At 39.3% G+C, this 25,518-nt stretch overlaps 1 non-coding gene across 1 annotated transcript; it reads left to right on the top strand.

The window, feature by feature from the left end:
* The first annotated feature begins 8,372 nt into the window (after positions 1-8,372).
* Positions 8,373-8,479, top strand: LOC117717457 (U6 spliceosomal RNA). The gene has a single exon (XR_004607937.1). It is a non-coding gene; the product is annotated as a U6 spliceosomal RNA (small nuclear RNA).
* Positions 8,480-25,518: the final 17,039 nt, after the last annotated feature.

Below are 25,518 nucleotides of genomic sequence, written 5' to 3' on the forward strand. Positions count from 1 at the left end.
CTCTTCAGCCTCAGTTGTGGAAGCACTTTACCAACTGAGGTCTCTCTTTGGCCTTAGACACATGTTTACGGAAGGTGCAGAGTACTTGGGCACTGGAGTCAATTCTCCCACCCCTATGTGCTGCAATGTCTCTGCCAACAGAGGTACTCCCCTGGTGCATCTATCCACAAAGAGGGCTCAGAAATCCATAGAGAACTCATGCAATGTTGCAAATATTCAACAAACAAGAATCTACTTATGTAAACCATGTCTGTCTCTCATTCTTAGGCAAAGGAATAATGTTGGAATGGCTACAAATTGGCCCATAAGGAACTTGATGTTCCCAGTGTGAAAAGGGCCTAAGTATCATTCTAGCCTAGAGTATTTCTTGGCTACCTGTAGCTGAATGCTTACAAGATTTTCTAGTTTAAAAAGTGTAAATGAAGCCAATGTCAGGCTCAAGCCTAGAGACCCAATATTTGTGACTTGAAGCTAGAGAATTTTCATGAGTTTGAGGCTAGCCTTGGGTATGTAGTGAGTTCTAAGCCAGCCTGGGCTATAGGATGGGAAACTCTTTTAAAGTGCAAGCACATAACAAACAAACGGTCTATATTCACCACATAGTCTTCTTAACAGCAAGTCTTCACCTAAGTCTGTTTATTCTTACAAAAAACAAGAGAGAAAAACAAATTATTTAGATAGTATAAATTAGTTTCAGTTTTATCCTACATGGGGAAGTAGGCACGCACACACAAGTTCCCAGATTGCTGTGTTAAGCAGTATACAGAGATACATAGCATGTACAGGGAAAGGGGCAAAAGTTGTTATCACTGTCTCAAGCTGTGGGGCTCAAGATGCAAAATATCTTCAGTTTCTTCCATGATGTTCATTTTTCTCAGAATAAAAAAGAACTAAGTAATGAGAAAAAAAGAAAGGGAAACTAAGAGAGACGGAAAGGAAGAAGAGGGGAAAGAAGAAAGGAAGAAGAGCAAAGGGGAAGAGGAGAGGGAGGAAAGGAAAAGAGGGAGGGGAGAGGAGAACAGAGGAGAGGGAGAAAACAAGGAAAGGGAAGGAGAGGGGGAAGATAGGAAAAGTGGAAAAGAGGAAGGAGAGAGAGAAAGAGAGAGACAGAGATAGAGACAGAGACAGAGACAGAGACTCTTTTCAAGGATTTACATGTAAAAAAGAAAAGGCACTGAAAACATGCCTCTGGAGCCAGGGAACATTAAATGTGGTTTTAGAGTTATTTTATGTCCCTGTGACACAAGTTGGCCATCTGTAAAATACAACAAAATAGCCCACTACAGCTCCTTACACAATCTGTGAAATGTTGAGAACCATAGGCAGAAGTTCTGAGGAAAATATTGACTGGAAAAATCCGAGGACAACCACAAAGATGCAAATTGTGGTCCTTTCTATTCATAGATATAACCTAGAGAGGCCTAGGTATGAATGAGAGCAACCACTCTGTACAGAAATATTTTGGTAAGACAAATAAGAATGTCACTGTTATCGAGGTAAAGGGACAACTCATCAAACATACATAGAATAAATGGTATCTCTATGGAAGAGAGAAAAGGTAACACCACTCATGAAAAGACTTCTATTGTAGATCAAATGATCTGGTGTCATGTTGGTGCAACATCTTACAAGCTGAAATTTCACATCAATCTTCCAAGTCCAATAGCCTGGCACATAGTAGGTGATAAATGAAATTCAGAGTGATGGTTGAGAAGTCAACACGCATGAATATGTTTTGTGATATTTGGTGCTCTACATGAATGCATGACTGACATTTTTACCAATCATGTTTTATAACTCACTCTGAATCTTTGAAGACAATTATTTCAACAGAGCCATTGGGACAGAGGTTGAATATTGGCCTTGTCTCATTCCTTTTCTTTAGCAGATTAGACCAGCTAGGATGCTCAGCAACAGAATAGACTCCATGGAATCCTTTCATGCATAGGTGCATGTGCATGTTACAGAAATACCGTCTGGCCATCTCGGGTAGTAATGCTAGTACAACGTCACATGAAACACTAAAAAAAAATAAAATCTTTCTTCTTGTTGCCTGTTTAATTTTATTTTTTTTTCACCAGTCAGTAAATCTGAGCCAAAAGGAAGGCAAGAATTTTCCACCTTGCTGCTTAACTGGCAGTCTGACATTTGGCCCTTCGCACCTCTCCAAAGTTTGGCCACAATGACTAGCCTTATTCACGCCAGGCAGCATTAGCGCTCAGTTAACACTAAGCGGTGGCGCACAGCATAAAGTCGCTCTGTGGTTACCATGTGACTTCATGCAGCTGACATCTGAGCAAAGAAAGTGCCAGAGAAGGTTTGGGCTGTTCTTTATGAGCAAATGGGTGAGGGAAACAAGAAGAACTTGGCTTCCTGTGGTTTAGGGAGAGATTAGTGGGTTGCTATGGATGCCTCCCTGGTAGAATATGCTAGGACAATGGGGCTACAGACAAGTTTAAATATCAATAGTGTACATGTGGAAAGGGGTATGTGTTGTTAATGAATGAGGAAAGCAAGTTTTCAGAATAATGGGACCACCTCTTCACTCCTCATCTGTCCCCCTGTCTAACTTCCCATAGCTTCTCTAAAAATCATTCAACAATCTAACAAACAACAACTATGTCAAGATGTGTTGAAAAAAACAAAATAACAACAACAAAAAAGCAACTGAATTGCAGCACTCTGAAAGAATTTGCCTGTGGCAAATAGCTGTCCTTTGTTGCCTTACACACTGTTCCTCTTAAGACAGTCTGTGAGTGTCTGAGACTTGCACCTGCTGTCCACAAACCAGGGAAAAGAACCAGTTCATGTGCATCTGGGTGAATAATGCTGGTAGTTTGTATTTGCTACAAAGAAAAAAAGAAACAGCTAGTTCAGAGAAACAGTTTATTATGTCCAGACTTTTTCATGGAATTTTCCAGAACTCCATAGGCGTTACCACAGGTTGTTCACGTGTGTCTTGTACTCTACATTGTGTCTAATGAAGCCTCTTTTCGTGCTGGACCGTGTAGTCTGAGTAGAGCCAGAGGGCATGATGCTTCTTTTATTGTGTAACAACAACGATGACAACAAAACATTCCAGGAAACTATGCTTTTCCCAAAACTGGTTTGGAGTAGTCCCTGATGAAATTGAGAAAGTTTGACTCTTCCATGAACACCTCTCTTGTGCTTCTGGCTTGATAAGGTCCCAGGAGAGGGAAGCTTCCCTCTATCCTGTCAAATAGTCCTCCTAGATTCCTCATCAACATGAAAATCACATCACAGCAGTAGTCAGATTTGGAAGCATAATTCCTTGTTGTTGAGGGTGACCTCCTATGCATTGCCGGATATTTAACAGTATGTCACCTATATGGCCCTGGCCCATTTTCTACTACTCAGCTGTAACAACTGAAAACTTCCCCAGACTGAACTAGACTGTATGCTAGAGGCATAAATAACCACTCCTGCTAAATAACCAGTGAACTAAAAGGATTTTACTGATGGTCTGTTCTCAGGAACTTGGAAATAACCAGAAGACTATCTTATACTGACAAAATTTCAGATGTGTATCTGCTTAATGACCTTGGAGATCCCGAAACCATTAACGAAGGTAGCACCTTTTTTGGAAGCAATGCAGTCAACCACTGGCTTATCAGAATTATGTAGCTGGGAGCTATCATAACCCATAATCACAAGTACTTGGCCCAAATCAGTAGCAGTGTCAGGTGTAAAACCTCCTATTCATTGGAATTCTAGGCCAACGCAGTCCCTTAGGGTAAGAGAATAGTTGTTCAAGAGGCAGAAAGGTTATTTTCCATTCTTCATTTGATGAATTGTCAAGCTCAAAATATATAGCTATAAACCCTAGCACCTTAGAGGCCAGTATCTATATGCAGAAGCTCACACAATTTGCAGTCCTACCCCAAAGGTGATGTCATCAGTCAAGGCCTCGCTTGACTCTACACCTCACATGCCGTGGTAGGATTTACACTTTCTTGGAGAACGCTGAGTTGGCAAAGAATGCTGAAATGAAGCAACAGAGACCCAGGGCAGGCACAAACTATTCTTTAAGAGTAAACCCCCATTCCTGTGTGGTTTGCCATCAGCCAAAATGTGACTGCTTCAGCACTTTTGTGTCGTGTAAAATCATTTAACACGGTATGAGTGAGGGATCCTTTAAATAGAATGAGTAAATGACTATTGCAGCAAAGAAGCCGGCTAATGAGCAGTAACTTGTGGCTGAGCGGGAACCTGGCAAACTCAAGCAGCTGAATGAAACTCAATATTAGGTCTACTGATTGACTTCGATGAGCCAATCTTAGCAAACCAGAGAAACAAGCAGAGATCTCTGACTTGGGAGTTCTTTAAAAAGCTCAGAATAAAGATTCTGTTTTCTGTTTTTCTCCCTGAAAAAGTATTTTCTTCCTTTCTTTCTTTCTTTCTTTCTTTCTTTCTTTCTTTCTTTCTTTCTTTCTTTCCTTCTTTCTTTTTATAAGAAGAAGTTGTATAATTTTAATCACATTGACTTATGGGAGAAATATTACAAAACAAAAATAACCAAAGGAAATAAACATAATTCAAAAGACATTAGGCATAATTGCGTAAACTTCTAAGATTTCTTTAAAATGAACATGTACAGTTTTTACAAAGAAGGTGCCAATGTTTGTCTTATCTTTATACATATAAAATATACCAAACATAAAAATTAAGTCTTCCTGAGAACTCCATGAAATTCAACAAGTATCAGTGTTTCATATTATGTAGTCACTGCTACTGCTATGACTAATATTTTGAGTATTTTAAAAACAATATATTATTATAGTTCACTTATTACTACTATTCCATGTTACTTTTGTTTTTGTTTGACAAGCTAGTCATTGCCCCCTACATGTCTGGTCTTTCACAGTTCCTCATCCCATTCCTCCTCCCACTCCCACTGTCTCCAACACAATGTCCCTGCCTGTCCCTCTCCAGGCTCCCCTACTCCCTGGAAACTCAAGGCTCTCAATGGTTAGGCACACCTTCTCCCACTAAGGACAGAACAGGCAGTCATTTGCTGTACCTGTGTTGCTGGCCTCAGACCAGCTAGTGTATGCTCCTGGTTGATGGCTCAGTGTCTGAGAGATATTGGGGGTCCAGGTTAGTTGAGACTGCTTGTCGTTCTATGGGGTCACCCTCCTCCTCAGCTTCTTCCAGTCCTTCCCTAATTCAACCACAGGGGTCACTGACTTCAGTCCAATGGTTGAGTATAGGTATCTGCTTCTGTCTCAGTGCTGCTGGTATGGCCTCTCAGAAGACAGCCATGCCAGGCTCATGTCTGTAAGCATATCATAAATCATAACATAATAGTGTCAGACCTTGGTGTGCCCTCAGGATATGGATCCCAAGTTGGGCATGTCATCAGACCGCCTTTCCTTCATTCTCTTCTCCAATTTTGTACCTGCAGTTCTTTTAGACAGGAACAATTCTGGGTCAGGAGTTTTGACTGTTGGTTAGTAACTCTGTCCCTCCATTTGAGGCCTTATCTATCTACTGGATGTGGACTCCTAGAGTCCACCCTTTCCCCAATGTTGGACATTTTGGCTAAGTTCACAAATGAGTCTTGAGAGTTGCCTCACCTCCGGGATCTCTGGTACTCCCTATAGGGTCTCCCACCTCACACTCCTGCTTATTTTTATTCATTCTCTTGGCCTTCTGGGCTTCTCTCCTGTCCCCTCCCCCCATATCGGATCCTCTTCTCCTTTCCCCCTTCCTTTCCTCTCTCCCACAGGACCCTCCCTCCCTCTGCCTCCTGTGATTATTTTCTTCCACATTCTAAGTGGAGTTGAAACCTCCTCACTTGGGAATTTCTGCTTGTTATACTTCTTATGGTTTGTAAGTTGTATCCTAGGTACTTTGTCCTTTTTGGCTAATATCTACTTATTAGTGAGTATATACCATGCATGTCTTTTTGGGTCTGAGTTACCTCACTCAGAATAATATTTTCTAGTTTCATCTATTTGCCTGTAAAAGTTATAATGTCCTCGTTCTTCATAGCTAAATAGTATTCCATTCTGTAAATGAACCACATTTTCTGTATCTATTCTTCCATTGTGGGACATCTGGGTTGTTTCCAGTTTCTGGCTATTGCAAATAAGGCCATAAGGCAGCTAAGAACATAGTGGAGCACATGTCCCTGTGGTACAGTAAGGCATCTTTTGGGGTATATGCGCAAAAGTAGAATAGCTTGGTTTCTAGGTAGATCTATTTCCAATTTTCTGAGGAACCTCCAGATTGATTTCCAGAGTGGTTGTAAAAAAAATGAAAATAGATCCATATTTGTCACATTGGACAAAACTCAAGTTCAAGTGGATCAAGAACCTCAACATAAAACCAGATACACTGAACCTAATAGAAGAGAAAATGGGAAAGAGCCTTGAACTCATTGGCATGGGTGTAGGGTGTTTTCTAAATAGGACTCCAATGGCTCAGGCTCTAAGATCACAAATTGATAAATGGGACCTCATGAAACTGAAAAACTTCTGTAAGGCAAAGGACATAGTCAAAAGGACAAATCAGCAACCTACAGATTGGGAAATAAATCTTCATCAGCCCCATATCTGATAGAGGGAGGACTAATATCCAAAATATATAAAGAACTCCAGAAGCTAACCTCCAAAAAGCCAAACAACATGATCAATAAATGGAATATAGAACTAAACAGAGAATTCATAACAGGTGAATCTCAAATGGCCGAAAAGCACTTAAAGAAATGTTTTTAAAAAACCTTAGTTATCAGACAAATGCAAATCAAGACAACCCTGAGATTCCACCTTATACCAATCAGAATGTCTAAGATCAAAAACTCAGCTGAGAACATATGCTGGTGAGGATGTGGAGAAAGAACATTCCTCCAATGCTGGTGGGATTGAAAAAGTGTTTTCTAATGAAAAAGAAAACAAAAGGAGAGTGTGCTCAAAAAATTTAAGGAAAATCTAATTGGTATATGCAGAAAATTATTTGTATTATTTTGCTGTGTCATAATTCTGACGTATTTGTTTGCTGGGGCTAAATACTCAAATCTGTTAAGTTTGCATTGCAAGTTTTCTTGTTATCATACTGACCCAATTGCTGTTGCAGAAAATGAAAATGCAGAATGATGTAACCTAAATATTCAGAAGTTGTTAACTTCCACCAATGATTTACCTTTCTTTTTTTTAACAATCTAGTTGTTATACCACTCCCTTTCACCCTTTAACTATTCCTCATCCTATATCATCTCCCCTGTCTCCAAGGGGATGTCCCTACCCCTCCTACCCTCACTCCACCAGACCTTCCCACTCCCTGGGGCCCCAAGTCTCTCAAGGGTTAGGTGCATCTTCTCTCACTGAGGCCAGATCAGGCAGTCCTCTGCTGTGTATGTGTCAGGAGCCTCATATCAGCTGGTGTATGCTGCCTGACTGGTGACTCAGTGTCTGAGAGATCTCGGGGATCTAGATTAGTGAGACTGCTGGTCTTCCTATGGGGTCACTCTCCACAGCTTCTTCCAGATTTTCCCTAATTCAACCACAGGGGTCCCCAGCTTCTGTCCATTGGTTGGGTATAAGTATCCTGCATCTGACTCTTTGAGCTGTTTGTTGGGCCTCTTGGAGAAAAGCCATGCTAGGCTCCTGTCTGTAAGCACACCATAGCATCAGTAATAGTGTCAGACCTTGGAGCAAACCCTTGAGCAGGATCCCAATTTGGGCCTGTCACTGGACAACCTTTCCCTCAGACTCTTCTCCATTTTTGTCCTGGAAGTTCTTTTAGACAGGAATAATTTACCTTCTTAAGCTCAGCCTCAAGAATAGATTTCATTGTTAATATTTGAAAAGACTTCATTATTTTCTGCAGTTTAAGGACAGCAATATCATTACAAAACAAAGCTCTAACCTCACACTTGACAAAATCCAAAGGTATTCCATTTCTTTGGCAATGTGATCTCCCCATGCCCCCAAGAATTCATAGTATAGAATATCTTTTCACATTTATGGCTTTGGGATTAGTTTCTATGCAACTGGGTTGGAATAAATACACTCTTTCTTGGCCACATGAGCTGGGCATAGATCACACAGAGGGGAGTTTATCCCACATCATGAAGCTAAAGCTTAACACTCCTTCCTAAGGAGTACATCATGCAAGATGTAACATCATCTGATATTGTTTTAATATTAATTTTAAAAATACTATGACTGAGGAAAACACAGTCACAGCTCAAATCTACAACATAGCCATCAGATAGCCCTGCATGTACCCAGCACATAGCAGTGTAATTCCAGTCCTATCTCTTTTCCATCAGAACTTAAGCAGAGACAAATGACTGTGAATCAGAAAAACCTACTTCAAATTTAAATTAAATTTAATATATAGAATATGTGCCAATCGTGGCAGCACATATACTAAAATTGAAACAATATAGAGAAGATTAGCATAGCTCCTATGCAAAAATAATACACAAATTTGTGAAGCATTCCATATTATCAATTTTATAATTAGTTAAATATTAACAGAAATTCCTTTTAAAATATAATGCCTGGGTTGAATTCTTGACTATGTTAATGAATGGTGTAGTCCATTTTTCAGTGTTACTGGGAACATCTACTGAGAGAAAGCCTTCAAGGGGTTGGGGATTTAGCTCAGTGGTAGAGCGCTTGCCTAGCAAGCGCAAGGCCCTGGGTTCGGTCCTCAGGTCTGAAAAAAAAAAAAAAAAAAAAGAGAGGGCCTTCAAAAACCTTAGATGCTCTATTGCCTAAACATATTCTCCACTCTTGTCCAATGCTATGTAATTAATATAGTTTTATATCAACAATTTCATTCTCTTTTCAACATCTTTGAAATTTTTCTGTCAAGATTGGGGTTGGCCATCCACACTGGTATGTATCCTCATCCAAAACAATGATAGTTCTTTTTTAATCCTAACCACCACATTATGAATGCCTCTATCTCAGTGCTAACTATGCTGTCTTGAGATTTTCCTATGCATTTCAGTGGTCTCGATCCATAACTCATTCCATGGTAGCACTCTTGTCATCTTTCTATCTATGTATCTATCTGTCTATGTGTTTGTTTGTCTATCTATCTATCTATCTATCTATCTATCTAACTTCTATTTCAAAGACAAGAACAGAAATGATCTTCTACACATGTCTGATTAAAGGATGGATGAGTGAGTGACAGAATGGGGCATGAGCATTACATTGCAGGAGCTAAAGATAATGCCAAGGACACAGAGGATTTACCACCTGTAACAGTCAGAGGATAATGGAAAACTGGCCCTTTCATGTTTCAGTATACAATAACAGAAAAGAGCCAAGTCAGCTAAGACATGTCCCTTAAGAGGGAATGTGTTTCTACCTCACAGTTTTTACAAATTTACCGGTTTTAAAATATATTATGTTTTGTAACTTTCCTAGGGGAAAAAATGTGAAAATAAGTTTCTGAATTTTCTGTTTGTTCTATAGAGACAAAGAAACACATGCTAGGTGACTTACAGTGTTTCTCTTTGCAAGGATTTGGGAAGATGGTTCTGAATCTACTATGTTTTTGGTTTGCGTTTTTCATGACGACACTATGCATTTTATACTCAGTAAGCTTTTTTTGTTGTTGTTGACTCTTAGCAGATGTAGAGACTTCCCTCATCATATAGAGAAAATGCATCAAACATGAGACGTATATTTTACATGGATACTTTCAAACTCAAATTGATCTCTATGTTCTTGCATAATAAGCTCAATAGTGAAAGTTGGATTAAGAGTCAGAGCAATAGACTTGAACTCAGAAGACCTGGGAAAGCACAAATTTCAGAGAACTAAAGTACGGAACCAAAAGTCAAATGAGCCTAGCTAACAATCTTGGCTCTTTCTCCTATGAACTTTCTAATTTCAGTTTTCTCATGTGCAAGAAGTGAAACGATGCTTGCTAGCCTCACAAAGCTGGTACAGAAGATTGGTGAGTTTTCTGGAACAAAAAATAATACATTACTGTCCTGATGTAGAAAACCACAACCTGGTGATTATTTGGTCCTTGCAGAGAAATTTCTCAATGAGTCACACCGTTTTATTTCAGTTATGTTCATGACAGGGGAAATGTGGCCATTAAATAAATATACCTTAGACTTTTTGGATGATCTCTGAGATCGCTACTGAAATTGGTGAGTTCCTTCTCCTTGGAGAAAAATGGATACATCAGCCAACTGCCGGCAGCTACCACCCTGTATACAGAAGGCCACTCTGTGTATTGGCCTTGGGATTGGGCCACACGGCCACAGGAGCAGCCAGGGAGGAGGAAAGGGTGGAGGGAGGCCGAAATTCAAGCCAGGCATTGCAACTTCAATCCTTCACTAGCAAGTGAGGTCATTTTCCATAAGTCTCTGTTTCCACTAGAGTCAATGTTTCTTAAATATTAAGCACAACTGGACTCATATAGTGAGGCCTCCAGGTCAATGAAATAGTATCTGTCACCCTGGAATTGTCAGCTTAAACAGGAATTCTTGTTAGTTTAAGAATGAATCCTTGAACCAAGGTTACCCTTTGACCTTCATATATCTGAGTTTCATATGCACAGAGAAGACTACCTCAAGATTCAGAGAAGCTATGCCATAAAATCCAAGATGTAGAAGGCTTGCATGTTCAGAATTTGTTTTGGTAGTATCCCTGTTATACCATGAACATATTGCATGGCATTTCTTCCATATTCTGTGTGAATAAATCAAGAATCTACCATATAATGCTAGCAAAAATTTAACAAGACCGTTCACATCGAGAGTAGATACATCACACAGTAAACATTCTATATATGTAACTTACAACTATTTTCTATGCTCATACTGGAAAGTGTTCACATAGGAAACATGACTAAAGTCACCAACATCCTGAGGCTACTTGTTTGTTGACTATTAAAATGTATTTTCTACCTTCTTAACTGTTTTCTCATAACTACACTCAGCACTTGCATTTTTTCATATCTGAGTCCTTGTTATGTTTCCTTTACCTGAATGACTCAATTTTTGCTTGGTATTCTATCTTACAAGAATCTAGCCAAGGGCCATACATCCATATACTCTTCTTGTACTGACTTCACAGGTGAAATTTGCTTCCTTCATGAAAGTCAAGCTTGTTTCTACCAGACTGTGGTCTCCCTGAGGTCATGACCTAGTCCCTCCATTTCTGTATCTCACTGATTGCAACCAAAGATTTGGTATTCTATAACAAATGGGAACTAAAATCATAAAATATGTGTATAAACTGGTTCCTAGTTTTAGACACCAATACCATGCACAGGCTTATGAGACACATGTTGATTTCATGATTTCACACCTAAGTATGAAAATAGCAAATTCTTTTCTGGATTTAATATCTCTCCTGAAAATTTAGCTTTATTTGTGATTTGCAAATAATGATAGACTATATTTATAAGGCACATTGTAACACTTTAATATGTGCATATACCTACCCCAATCACACTAAATAGAATACATTTTACCTCGTATATTTATTATTTCCATGTGGTGAGAAAATTTAAAGTCTTTTCTGGCTATTGAGAAAACTGTAATACATTGTTAACAATGTACTGCCATAAAATGCCAGAACAGATTCTTCATATCCATCTACAGCTCAATACCCATTGGCTGTCTCCTCTTTCTATCTACTCTTTTATCTACTTGCAAATCTGGCAATCACCATTTTACTTGCTATTTCCAGGAGCCCACAATCTTTAGGATTCTACATATAAGTGAAATTGTTTAGGACTATTTCTTTGCAATTAGCGTTAATATAATGTCCACTGGTTATCCAGGTTGTCATACATGCCATACAAGACAGAATTTCATATTTATCCCATTTTCTTCATCTTTTTACATTAATATAGCACTGACTACATAGAGTGCCCTTTAAGTCTATTAATTCATAGGCACTTAGAATTTTTTTAATATTGCTACTCTATACATAGAAATATAGACATTCTTCTTTGGCATACTCATTAAAATTTTTGATGTTGTACCTAGTGATGAGATTGCTGGACTATGCAGTGGTCCTATTTAAAATATCCTGAAAAACCACCATATTACAAATCAACCCCATGATCTTATAGTATCAACAGTGTTTCAGGGAACTTTTTACTCTGTATCATCATCATCAGTAGTTGCTACCTTTTGTGATTTTTGTTGATAGTCAATCTTTTCAGAATGGGGTTTCCAGTGGTTTCAATTGCATCTCTCAGATTATTATAGAAGTGACATTTTTAATACATACCTTTTGGCTACACTGATGAAATCTCTATCCATTCTTTAAAGAAATGTCTAGTCTGGACCTTTGCCACCTTTAATAGGAATACGCACTTTTATGCAATTGAGAAGTTTGAGTAGATTGTGTATTTTGGATAAAAAACAGGATAGTCCAAACTATTTTGATCAAAGATTTTGATCAAAGGGAATAAAGCTGAAGAGAAAACAATCCAGGTCTTCAAAATATATTACAAAACTGATATAATTAAAACATCCTGGTCCTTTCACAAAAAAAAAAAAAAAAAAAAAAAAAAAAATAGAGAGAGAGAGAGTCCCAAACCCATATAATGGTAGAGACTAGAAAAAGAAAGGAGCAAAACCCACATACTTATAGTCACTTAAATCCTAACAAAGAAGCAAATGTAACAGAGAATTGGAGGAAAGAACATTTTATTCAACAAATTGTTCTATAAAATTTGGATACACATTCTGAAAGAGTGAAAGTTAGCCCAATCTAATTGATTTTTCAAAATCAACTCAAAACAGATTAAGGACTTAGAAATAATGGCCATAACTCCATCTGTACATGGAGGGGAGGATGGCCTTGTCAGGCATCGGTGGGAGAGGAGATACTTAATCCCATGAAAGCTGAACACCGAGTCAGGGTGGGGGGGAATTCAAAGGTGGGGAGGGGGAGGGAGGGAGGTGGGGGGCACCTCCTCATAGAAGCATGAGGAGGGGGTATGGGATAGGAGGTTCCTGGGTGGTGGTGGGGAATGGGATAAGGGGATAAAATCTGAAATGTAAATGTAATATCCAATAAAAAATATAGAAGAAGAAAAAATGAAATAAAACCTGGAAGTGTGAATTAGAACATAAATGAAGGCCAAAAATCACTGATTTGGAAAATATTTGAGTACTATACAAAATGTATAAGCAACAAAAACAAAAAATAGACAAATGATTTTGTACTCAACTATAAAGATAACAAAGTGGTAGATCAGTAGATTTAAAACACAACACATGAATTGGGGAAATGGATAGAGCACCAGCTCACAAGATTGAGAGGAGTACCTGTGTATCAGAGTCTCGGGAGAGCTCATTTGGACCTTCTAACATGTGAGCACACATCACAACAGTATTATCTATAAACATGAAAGCAGGCCCTATGGAGACACAGAATGCTTTGAACTTGGACTTCCTAGCCTCTAAATCACTGAAACAAGATTCTGTCTTTTACATCTCCCAGACTCTGGCATTTTTTCACAGTAGTCCAAGTAGAGGAAGGCAACATGACTGTAAATGTCCGTATTCTGTGCTTAAGTGATGAGAGCTCTGTACTGCATTCTGACTGATGGAGAAATGCAGAGACCCTCAAGAAATTCTGAATTTTTGTGGACAAATGAGGGAGAACAAATACCGTTTAGAAGGAGAGCACGCAGCTAGAAGTAGTAAAGTTAAAATTTAACCTTCCTAAGATGCACTATTGAAAGATCTTGCTGGCCAAGAGTATAGGGCACTAGTCTCAGTGGGATAGATTTCTAAAAATGACCATGATTTAAAAGAAATGGCCCTTTGTAGAATAAAAAGGAGTTGGGTGGGTTGGATCTCATCTTTCTGCTCAGTAACTATAAAAGTCCTTAAATTTTCTTCTTCGGTATAATATAGATAACTGCAAGGCATTTTTGTGCTGATTAAATGAAACACAGTATCAAAATTTTAAACAACATACCATGAGTTGAATAAATAATGTTGCTCATATTTGCCTGTCCTTACCAGGGTACAAAGCTATCCCTGTGTTTGGCTGTATTTTTAGTCCATGCAACACTGGAAAATCCAGATGCATTTAGAAACTTGGTCATATACAAATGAGGTGAACAGGAACATGAAACAGGTACTGTTTTTTAAGGAGAGATTAGGATGTATTTGGATGTATACCACATAAGGCAAACAGCTCGGCCATAATACACTGTTAAAAGCTTTCTATAGCCAGGACCCATGGGCAACTTGAATGGGTTCCTTAAAGGGTGACCTCAGCCTCTCCTTGCAGATGAAACTTCTGAAAACAGAATCAGCAGAGGCCTCAGACACAGGACATATTAGATCATGAGGCATCCCCATCTTCTGAACACTGGCTCCTATCCGCTTTCAGCCAGAAGCTGCTTTCCAAGAGTCTGGACTGACACATGGGTAGGCATGTGGAAGTCAGAGGTGTGGGTGGGTTGCACTTCCTTCAAACATGCAACTTCAAAGTCTCTGAGGGTGTCATCTGGCATGGAAACAAGTCAGGAACAAGTAGAACTATGCTGGAATTTCCAGTTATAAACGGTCCTATTCAGAGCTGCATGCTGTATTGCACAATAAGAGAACAAGGAGATGTTTCAGGCCGCTAAAAGGCCTTGAGCACAAAATAAAGGGACGCAACTTTCTCTGCTTTATCTCTTGAGTCTTGAGGCCTGTTCTGTGTGATGCGAGGTTATAAAAATAAACAACAGTGCATGCTACTCCACCTTGGCAGAAGGCTTGGGGTTGCTACATTCTAGACAGTGTCCTTGTTGGCTGAGGCAAACCTTGAATTCAGGCATTGAAGGATCTGAAAATCAAAAATATTAACTGAAAACTCTGTTAGGCCTTATGAAAATATGAACTCTGAGGTACTGGAGAGATGGCTCAGTGGTTAAAGCTATAGACTGCTCTTGTAGAGGATCAGCGTGAAGGTCTACAGATCCACATTGAGTCGTCCACAGCAACTTCTAACTCTCGCTCAGGGACTAGGAGGGCGGTGATATTCAACACCTCTGGCCTCAACATGTACCTGAACTCTCATGTACATACACAGACGCAGCATTAAGAGTAATAAAAATAGATTATGAAAAATATAAAGCCTGACACTTATTTTCTATGCCTACTGCCTATCCTCTGAATTTGTTCATCTGAATCATGAACTGAATCCATAATTAGTCTTGAACCATTCCCACCCATTTACCTCTCCTTTGATCACTCACCCAGTGCTCTGCAGAAGCTTTAGAGACCACCAATTTTTGAGACAATATTTAGAAAAATTTCATAATCATCCAAACTCAGAGTGTCATCCTCTGCCAAATTATCAGTATGCAGGGCACAACGGGTGAGTGAGAACAACTTACATACATATCTCGTGGAGTATTCTCAAGAGACGTCTTCTGTAAAGAGAGGACAGAAACACAGAGAAGGTGTCTAAGATTCAGAACCAAATAAGGACCAGCACTAATCTATCAGGCTAGTTCCGTTCTACTTAAGCAGCATTTTTTCCAGTGCAATTCTGTATCACCTTGGTAATCAAGTGATGCACAAGATCCTGGTGCATTCATGTGAATCACTCAGGCTATTCTGTTGGATTTAAACAGATGCAATAATTGTAAATGTTGCCTATAAAACAATTGAGAATATATACTAAAAACATACTTGTTGATCAGTATCCAAAAATGATGATTTCCCAAGAACCTATTGTCTAATATTCTGTTTTTGACATGTAAAGTTCATAGGATGCATTTTTGGAAGCGTACATGTAATAGCACAGTGTAAAGAGATTTCTTGTACATTCACTGTGTGTGTGTGTTTCTGTGTTAAGAAACACACACGTACATACATGTTATGGTACATATGTGGATATCAGAAGACAGCTTGTAAGACTCAGTTCTTTCCCTCTACCATGTGAGTTCTACATAACCATACTCAAGTCATCAGGTTTGGCACCAAACCCCTTTATCCACTGAGCAATCCTACCAGTTTACACTGTGCTTTCTTAAATTGTAGGAATCATTCAAGCTTCCATAACACAATTTCCCCCAGACAAAAAGAGGAGATCCCTGCTCCAAAGCCAGTTCACACTGGGAACACAAGGGTGCCAAGAAACTTCACAATGAAAGCTTGTGTTTAGGGGTGTGTGTGTGTGTGCAGAAGCAATGCAAACCCCAATCTCAAAGCATCACCATCCACAGGAAAAATGCCAAGCCCTCTCTCCTGTACATCCTCTGTGTGGATTAATCACCAGGCTCCCAGTAACCACAATGTGACCACTATGTGAGGAGGCTTTTTCCCTGAAACAATGCAGTTCTGTCTGATTGTCTTTGGGAGGCATTTACAGCTTGAGGACATGGTTCTGTTTTATTGAAAGTACTCGGTCCTGACTTCTTAGAACATGGCTAAGCTCAGTTGGGCAATCACAGATGTTCCAGGGGGGAGGTTCACATTCTTGCTGTGGGGCACCCAGCAGGGACACACACTGAAAGGTGAGGAAGTCCAAGTCCAGACTCACAAGGCGAAGTCCAGATCTGCTGACTTATTACTCACACCAAGTGTCATTTTCTTGAGTCCTCAGTGGGATTTTCTCCTTAAAAGCTACACTGGGTACATAATGGCTGGAGTCTCCTCTCTGTGTCAATAATTGATGAAATGAAATCATGTCTGTTCATCTACCTGAGTAGAGTCCTGGAATGTAGTAGCAATGCCCCAGGGACAACAGTCCTCTGTACAGAACAAGGTTGTTATTTCTAGAAGAATGTGGCTTTTCCCTGAGCCCTAGGCTTGCCCCATCCCCACCTCCATACCTAAGGATAGCAACCAAGAGTTCTTAAAATAATAAAAGACTAGTTGTGGGCCCTACAAAAACCTCAGGATTACAGTTTGTTTCTACTTGACTGAACAAGTCTTGGGCCACAGTACAGGAAAGTCCTCCAACCACTATGCCCTGGCATCCTTTAAAATAATTGTCTTCCCCAAAACTTTGCTTCTGGGAGACAACCTTATATAAGGTAGTGAAATTCATGGGGATTCTAAGATCTGGAGTTGAGCAATCTCACCTTGTCCTCTTTAGTACCTATCAAATACAGAAGTGAGGAGGGCTCACTTCCGTGAACATTACTATTATGTTCCAGACTTCTTTCATTTAGTAAGTGACTGGCCAGTTTCTATTTCCTTACGGTTACCAGCAGAACAAGTATAGGGGGCAAATTTAGGGTAGGAATAGACTCTGTTAGCTTCCCTGTCCTGGAATTCTAGAATAATATAGGGGGAGATGACATTTTATGAACCTATTAGTTACACAGAAAAGGAACAATAACCAAAATTTGGGGAAAACAAAACTAGGTTCTGGTTATAGCTCTGCCATCTATGATGAGTGGCTTGATGATTCTTATCTACCATCCCAGCCTCTGAGGACTTTTAGAGATGATATCAGTGACAGTTACCTCACAAGTGGTAAATGTTCACAACTTAAAAATTGGGACAAAGTATCCTGCCTCACTACAGATCATGGACAAGGAAAACTAATATGGAGTTTAGAAATATTCAAAGGACAGAATTCCAATTGCATGATTATGAAAAAAGTATTATGTAGCTAAAAGTCTTCAGGAAAGTGTACTTAAAATATTCTGAGTCAGGTCACTTAGTCAGGTTTCTATTTTGATGGACTTCTCAAACTACAATATTATAAATTTCTGAAAGATGAGAGATACAGCAGTTTCCTAGCCAACCAGACCATTGACCTTTTTCACAAGATCATCCAATGACAGAAATAAGGTTGGGGATGTAGTTCAGTGATAAATTGCTTGCCAGGGAGGATTTCCTTGGTACAATTCCAAGAACCATCCAAATGGTGGATGCAGTAATCTTAAAGAAGGTAGCACGCAGTTGGGAGAAATAATTGCTCATAGGAAAAAGGAGTGTGATGAGCCTCACCATGATGTTTTGGGGCCTGTGTGTATGCTCCCTTCTCCTGCAACCCTTGACACTTACTTTAGACAATCATCATTATGCATTTTCAGCTCAGTTGCCTTGGAACTAAATATTGATAAGGAACAACTCGTCAAATCTCAAAAGTCACCTCCCACCAAATTTAAGCCTTTTACAGTGATGACATATAAGTATTAACCACTAGGTATGAATCACATCACGGATGCTAAAGTAAAGGACTCCACAGATTAAAACTCTCCCGCAAGCACTAGACCACAAAAAAAGAGAAATGATCCTGATTGTGTTTCCAGGGATGGACATACCTGGGTATACATCCAAAGCATATGCATAGTCTTTCTCCTTAGAGAAACAGAAAAGAATTCAGGGGAAAAATTTAGCAACATCTTGTCTAAAATAACCCAGAGTCTAACAGCTGGTCAAAATAGGCATTGATGAAAGATATCTCTTTATGCTTGTTTTTGTAACTATGAACAGGTGTTTGCAATTAGCCCTTGCTAGAACTTTGGAGCCTCTCTTCAAGTGCTAAATGATATCTGGCAATAGCATTTTCTCAGCATTCTAGAGGAAGGGCTTCCCTTGTTTTAGGTAGTTTGGCTTGTCTGGGCATCAGATGGTATTAGCAAACCTGTTGACACTGTCAGAGAAGATACTTTATTGTCTATGGAGAGACAGTAATAGCTCACTGGCTAAGCAGCTCAAGGAAGTCCCATCTACAGCAACTGAAGGCATGATCCTAGGCCATTCCCAAGACCTTGTCCTCCATAGTAACTTATCTGGGTCCATCAGATTCTAAGGTCATCCCTATAACCATCTATGCATAAGGAAAAGACAGTAATGATACTCGAGAGGAGACACATATGGTTTTCCCTAGCACTTACTAGAAAGCTTCAAAACACTAAGCATCTGAAAGAAAGCTGGTGTTTCCTCTTTGATGTATTTATTCAAAAAGAATGACTCAAGACTCCTATGCAAGACGAATAGAAACTTGCTCATGCCCATGAGGAGTCTTCAGCACATGGGAGAGGTGATCAGGATACTCATACAATGAACTCATAGAAGATCCAGGGGGTGTCAGGAGCTTGAAGAAACAGTCTGAATCAAGTCAGAGGGAAGGCTTCACTGGGATGTATTCACAGAAAATGAAACAATTGACTAAGCGAAGAAAGAGAAATGTTTCCAGACAAGTAGATGAATATCCTTCTCCAGGTGTGTCTCCCTTTCTCTTACTACTGAATCTATTATATTTCTTGTGGACTAAAATAATTTACATTTGCCAAAAGATTCTAGAACTCACTAGAATAAAGTAAGTCACATGAGGCTATAGTTAACTGAAGTGATTGTACCTTCAGTGTCGCTCTTGTGTATTCATGGAGTCTCAGGATTAGAACATGTGCATCTCTGTAGAGTGGGTGAGGAGATCATTCTGGACATGATAACATCTGTAGTATTAGCTTTATCTACCTACAGTATCAGTTGGATATGAGAAATCCTCAAAAATGTGTCTAGCTCTGACAATGTGTGTGTGTGTGTTTATATATTTGGGTGTGTGTGTGCGTGTGTGTGTGTGTGTGTGTGTGTGTGTGTCCGTCCATAAATCATAGTCTGGTAAATCAGGCCTGGTTATCCATTTGTAAGTGACCTAACAGTTCAGGTGGCCTTGTCTTACTGTGCAGCCATGTACAACCCTACCAGCAATTCTACTTAGTGCTGACCTGCACAGACTCCACAGATATGTAGCCATCTACACCTGGAGCCAAAATGTCAGGAGATCTCTTTCTCAAAGACATTGTTAACTGTATTATGAAAGCCTCGATGTCTCCCAACCAAAAGAGTTGTCTTGATCACAATATAGCTCATTTTTAACTTTTTTTCCTAACCAAATACATTTAAAGGTTCATTTAAGTGCTATTTAAAACATTATAATAAATATGAGGACAAACTGAAAACTTGAAGCACAAAATGAAACTGAGTTAGCAACGGTTTTCATTGGAAAGATGCCTAATTTCCAAGCATCATGGGGGAAGATGAAGTGAGTAAAGTAAATTGCATAGGATGATAGGGAAATTTAGATAAAAAGAAATTCTAACATGAGCGCCTGAGACCAGAGGTACAAGCTTTTGCTCTGGCCCCTGAACTACATGTCATGTTTTTTGGATTTTCTTTTCCTGAAATAGGAGTGGGGATAAATTGGGGTGGGGTCCTTTTGGATAAGCATTCTTTAAGTAAGGAAAGGAAGAGAGACAATTTCTCCTAACATCCTCCCCCCTCTGTCTCCCCTCTGTTTCTGTAGCTCATAACTCACCAGCAAATCTCCGGAGACACTCCCCAACAACCCCCACCCATCCAAACAGGTAGAAGATGCTATCTCTCAGTCTGGAACATTCCACCTTTGCTAACACTTCTTATCACCTGTCATCCGCACACTGACTGTGAAAAAAATGTTTTCAGTGGGTGTTTCTGATTCATGTTTGTGATGGTCCCATGATGTCTGCCAAAGTTAAAGTTTAAACTCCCTGCCTCACCATTGCCCTTTATAGTACTGTGAGCTCCGCCAGCATCTGGGCTGCTTCCTAAAGGCAGAACTTTCTAGAAATGGAGGCAATCTAACTGACCACAGGTTTTTAATGGTGCTCTTATAGTGTAACAATGACTGTGACCCTACTGGGCAATGCCTGCATTTCCAGCTGGTGTTATGAAGATCTCTATCTAGGAAGAAACTTCCTTAAAAATAAAGCAACAGGTTTCAGCACTGGAGACAATAGCAATATTGTCTTGGCCATTTGAGACTAAGTACTTAAAGTACGTAGAGATCAGTGTATTCCTCTCATTGATTTCACACAAGTTACACATTGTTCAGCAACAAAGCCCTAGGCAAATTGAGATAAGAGACAGGATTTTAGGTCCTTCAAGGCAATATATTCAGCTTGTAGCCCCCACAGGATAAGATGATTTTTCAGTGTGATGTATTTTTAGTGTTGGGGCTGCGATGGGCAAGAATTCGGGTTTTTCTCCAACTCCGTCTAGCTTTAAACACATCTGAGGTGTGTATAGGTTTCTGTGTGCCTGCAGCTTGTGTGTGTAAGTGCTGACTTGCGTTCATTTGCCTATGTCTGTGCTGATCTCTCTTCCAGTGCAACCAGTAGCACTAGTAGTGCTAGGAGTTGAGCGAATAAAAGCATTGAGTAGGCTGGGATACAGATGCATTCCAGGTGTAAGTACATAGAGATGAAAATGGGGTTCCTGAATTATGTTACTGGGGCAGTCCATAGAATTACTAGTCTTCTGATGGACTCGTTCATTGCAGACTTTTGTGCAAACCCTGTGTTAGCCATTGGGAAACGGTAAAGAAAAAAAAAAAAGGTGCTAAGGCTGAATTCCTCCAAAGGACACCCCATACTGAAAAAGACTTAACGGTATGTGCTTAAGCAGAAAGAAGCATGGCTCCGGGAACATTTCATATTAAGGTGGCTCAGTTCCCCCATCACTTCGTTTTAGAAATAGCTTTAATTATAAATGTGGTGTAAGTAACAAAAAGAAATATTTTCAATATGTTAAGTGGATTCTATGAAATACAATTTCCCATGTACATTTAGTATCTACTTTATCATCAGAAGCAACCTGACAAGAACAAACTTACTAGTATGAAAGAGACTGGATTGGCCTCAGTAAGGGACTAACTTGCTAGAAAGGCTGAATTAATGGTGGTGTTGATTGTGACGCTGAAGAGAACCAGTAAGAGCTAGACATGCACCTATTAAATCGTAAATAAGATTGTTATTACATTTTAGGTGATCTATGTAGAGACTTACAAGGTAAATTTGTTTTCTGTTTGTGTGTGAGAAATTCTGAAAGGAGAGCTCATGAAGAAAGAACAATCTGAGAGGACACAGAGGAGAAATGGCAGAGAAAGTAGTATTTATAAGAACCTGAAAAGTTTCCTGTGAAAATTTAGTGCCCGAAGAAGCACTCCAAGGACTTTATGCGTTTTATTAAGTTACATAATTTAGTTCCTAAATGAGGGATACCAAAAAGACTATTTATTCCTCAGGGAAGGCTTTTGAGGGAGAAGTTGTCATCTTTGTGGTCAAGTGTTTACACCAAGGTTATTCTTTTTTTTGAAATTCTCTAATTCTAGCTTACTGAGTTTGCAAAGCCTAGCTATATGAGAATACAAACTTCTGTATCTCATGTATTTCATGGGATGCTTCTTCCAGAGTAATTGCTGGCTTGAAGTTGGACATGGTAGCTCTATTAATACCCACACTAATCATCTTGTCTCATCAAGCTTATCATTTTTATGATAAACCTATAACTGTAGTAGTCATAATTTAGTTTATCTGAGCAAACCGCATGCTTTGAAATGGGTAGCAATCCAGGAATATTTCAGAATAAGAGCAGCCTGAATAGAAAAGCAAGAATAATACCAATTAGTTAGAATTCAGAGTCACATATTTTACAGCCCCCAAAAAGATTACTCAGTGTCCTAATACACCACAGGAGCATCCTGGCCAACATAGGCATGTTAGGTAGGTGGCTTATTCCCTAATATGAACAAGGAATCAATGATATAACATAGACTCCCTGTGTTGGCCACCTGAGCAAAGCTGAGAACTGCACCACGCTTTGAGTATAAACACAAATATTTAGAGGCCATTTGTCCATTTAGAAGAATTTTGACATATCCCACAAGACCTGTGATCTCCCTAGCCATAGACTTTCAATCAATTCTACTGTGCCAGCACATATTTACTTCAGTACAATGGACCTCAAATCCAATTGGAAAGTGATTGCTTACCCCCAGAACACTCATACCACTACTGAACCAATAGACATATCTTGCCATGCAGCTCAGTGTTGTAGTGGACTTGATTTATAGGTAGATGCATTTGTTTTTAGCTTCTCTTTCCCAGCAGCCTTCATAGCAACTTTCAGCAATTTGAATGCTAGTGAACAGGGAGAAGGATTCTAGCTAAGATTCAGCTTAGTTTCTTTCCGTCCTATCTCCAGACTGTGCAGTGTCTTCAGCAGAAGGAGCTTACTATCTAATGCTGGAAGAAATCTAAGAGCAATGACAATAGACCATACAGTTTTGGGAGACTCCAGGACATGCATACAATTATTGCAGCAATAGACACACCTTTCCAGGCAGCTCTGTGTTGAACTAAGACAGCTACATGATCAGCAACTCAGACAGGTACTATACACCTGCTACTTGGAACTTGGGTGGAAACTTGGGATTTATGGGATCAGCACCACTCCTATTGCAGTGTGCTTCTTTAGAATATCAGATCATTTGTAAATGATATTCTTAGTTATCTTATAAAGTAGGTTTCAATATAGCTATTTCACACATCCTAACTTTTGTTTGCTCTTCCCTTATGACTATTTCCCTCTTCTCATCATTCCCCATCCCACAAATCCATTCTTCTATAAACCTTTCTTCCCCTAGCATTTCTGCTTCTACTATCATATAGCATGTATTTTGCTACCCACCTACACAGTACATGATTTTCCTTCCCTTAATGACTCCCTTCTTCCTACTTGTCCTCTGCTGATACTCACTCCAACTTAAGAAAACTATCTAAAAGCATGAGTCTAAGATCAGGTTATGAGAGAGAACATATGGTCTCTATCTTTCCAGGCCTGGATTACCTCACCCAGTGTGATATTTTCCAGTTCCATCCATTTTATTGCAAATTTCATAATTTTAATTTCTGTTGGTGGTTTACTAGAATGACAGTGTGTAATGTGCCTCATCTTCATTATCCAGTTGGTAGTCATCTAGATTGATACCATTTCCTAGGTACAGCAAATTAGGCTTTTCATGGTGTAGACATGATTATTCTATCAAAGAAGAGACAAGGAAGTTGGCAGAAATTATACTAATGAATAGTGAGCATCTAATGAAGAGATCTTAGTAACATCTCTGAATGTTGGAGTCTTTCTAGTGAAATCAGATGAGATAACCTGACCAAAGGAGGAAGGGACAATATTGAGTCCGCAGTTATAGAGAATAAAATCTCTATACTGTATTCTCCCCCAAGTTCATCCCTGAAACAAGACAATACACACATAATTTTTAACACTTTGACATAATAAACAATTCACATAGCTGAAAGGGATACACCACACGTATGTCACTTGGGGCACTGGAAAATGTTAAGATAAATCATTCCCTTACTTCATAAAAGGTTTCAATTTCCTTAAGGGAAAGGTCTTTGTCATCTTCTCGAAGCACCACTGGGAGTAATTCATGCCATAGAGATGAGAGATGAGGAGGGATACCTCATCCAGTGATTTATAGTGCTAACTTTAACATTTCCAAATGAGATTTTTCTTTTTAAGGAATTTTGCCAGCATATTTTTTTCATCTCTCTCTTGGTAGCAACTGCAACTTGAATTCAGTGAATATATGTTAGACAATGTTTACTTGGACTTTCTAAAATAAACTGATCATCTTGGGTGTAACAGAAATGTTCCCTCTTTCTATTACTGTTCCCATGTCTTTCTGCAGAAACTCGCCAACACAAACACTCACTTACAGGGCTGCACTCTTCCACTGCAGAGTCTTTGGTGAGTCTGCCATTGGATTTCAGTCGATAAATTTGCATTTAGCGCTTAATTTGTTCAGTATGCCTTACTAATTTGGCAATATTTACGTTGGCCCAGAAAACAGAAGACAGCTAAGTTCTCTATTTTGTTCGGTGTGTGTGTGTGTGTGTGTGTGTGTGTGTGTGTGTGTGTGTGTGTGCGCGTGTGTTTCATTTTTCATAAAAGGATTTAAAATATGAAAATGTTACAATGTCATGGACAGGAATGGTTTCCTGTTTATGACTCAACATAAATATGAAAGGTGCTGGGTGACATTTCTCAGCTGAAAGTCTATGCAGCTCTGTGTGGTAAGCAAATCCTCAAGCAGGGTGGTCTTGAGGTGACTTACTGACCTTGTATAATGTCCAGAAGAATGACTGTTAAAGTACAGTAGCCAGATACCACCCCCTCTCTTACACACACACACACACACACACACACACACACACACACAGACAATGTTAATGATTTTTCTCATCATTCTTAGTATAGATATGAGACTTTACTTTGTGCTTTCAAAATAATCAACATTTATCTTTGTGGATGAAGAATCAGGAAATATATTCCTGTCTACCACATTTTTGTCTGTTTGTTTATTCTGTGTGTCCTTTCACAAGCTCCTCTGCAGAAACAATTCCTCCTACGCAGCACTACACACCCAGAAACTTCTTCTCTTTGCTCTAATGTGGTAGTAGCTGAGGCCTTTTCTCTGTCCCTCAGAGGAATGCCACAGTTCACTGGTCCCTGCATGGGCCATAAAGCATTGGTATTAAAACAATTTCTGAGAAGACAGTAGTTACTAGATCTAGTCACTCCTGAGACTACTGTGTTCAGAATATTATGACTCCACTGTTTTTGTTTAATCATTGTTTCAGAGATATAATATACAAACAGATATCCCCTAGGAGGAGCCTTTTCTAATTAAAACAATAAAAAATATGTATAAAATCATGGGAAGAGACCTGAAGAAATACATG

The sequence above is a fragment of the Arvicanthis niloticus genome, chromosome 11 (assembly GCF_011762505.2).
Source record: "Arvicanthis niloticus isolate mArvNil1 chromosome 11, mArvNil1.pat.X, whole genome shotgun sequence".
NCBI lineage: Eukaryota > Metazoa > Chordata > Mammalia > Rodentia > Muridae > Arvicanthis > Arvicanthis niloticus.